Here is a 1,111-nt window from a genome sequence, read left to right as displayed (position 1 = left end):
ATCATAGCAAGGCCACCCATTGGCATAGCCTCCGATTTTGAAAAATTAATTTTATAGCCTGAGAATGCGCTAAATGTATTAATAACTTGGATTAAGCGAGGTACGGACATCAGAGGATTTCTGAGGAATAGAAGAACATCATCTGCATAAAGGGTAATTTTATGTTTACCTGTACCATCCTCGGGGCTGTTATATTAGGATCCGCCTGTATAGCTTCTGCTAGTGGTTCAATTATTAGCGCAAATAACAATGGCGAGAACGGACATCCCTGACGGCAGCCCCTACCCACACTGAAGCTATCCGAACCTAATCTGTTGGTAACCACAACTGCTTTAGGATCACTATACAATGTTGAGACCCATTTGGTAAACACCTTTCCAACGCCAAACCTTTCCAATGTGTAAAACAAATATGACCATTCAACCCTATCGAATGCCTTTTCCGCGTCTAACGAAATTACTACTCCTGGTATCTTTCCCTGATGGCAGGCTTGAATCATATTCAAAACCCTTCTAATATTAATGAATGATCTACGGCCCTTAATAAACGCCGTCTGATCCTCCTTTATGATATGTGGCAGTACCCTTTCTAGTCTCAATGCTAATGTTTTAGAAAGGATTTTAAAATCTACATTTAGCAAGGATATTGGTCTATATGACGTCCAATCTTCTGAATCCTTTCCTTTTTTAAGGATAAGAGAGATATTTGCCTCTTTCAACGAAGGCGGGAGACAACCCTGACTATATGCATAGTTATACATGTCCATAAGTGGACCAGCCAATATTTCTGTAAATTCTTTATAGAATTCAGCTTGAAACCCATCTGGGCCAGGTGCCTTACTGCTCTGAAGTTGACTGATTGCATCAAGTATTTCTTGAACTGTTAGGGGATACCTGTTCCGGAGTTAGGTCCGGAAAGATCAAATTTTTAAAAAATGATTGCATCCTCCTAGTCCTGTCTTCACAATCCTGCGATTTATATAAATCAGAATAAAATTTTCTAAAGATTGCATTAATCTTTTTATGCTCATGAGTCAAAATACCTATACTTTCCTTGATAGACGTAATAGTTTGAGGGGCCTTTTTTTTCTTTGCAAGAAATGCTAAGTATC

This window comes from Chiloscyllium plagiosum, chromosome 6, assembly GCF_004010195.1.
Source record: "Chiloscyllium plagiosum isolate BGI_BamShark_2017 chromosome 6, ASM401019v2, whole genome shotgun sequence".
NCBI classification, from domain to species: Eukaryota; Metazoa; Chordata; class Chondrichthyes; order Orectolobiformes; family Hemiscylliidae; genus Chiloscyllium; species Chiloscyllium plagiosum.
This window is presented reverse-complemented; position numbering follows the sequence as displayed.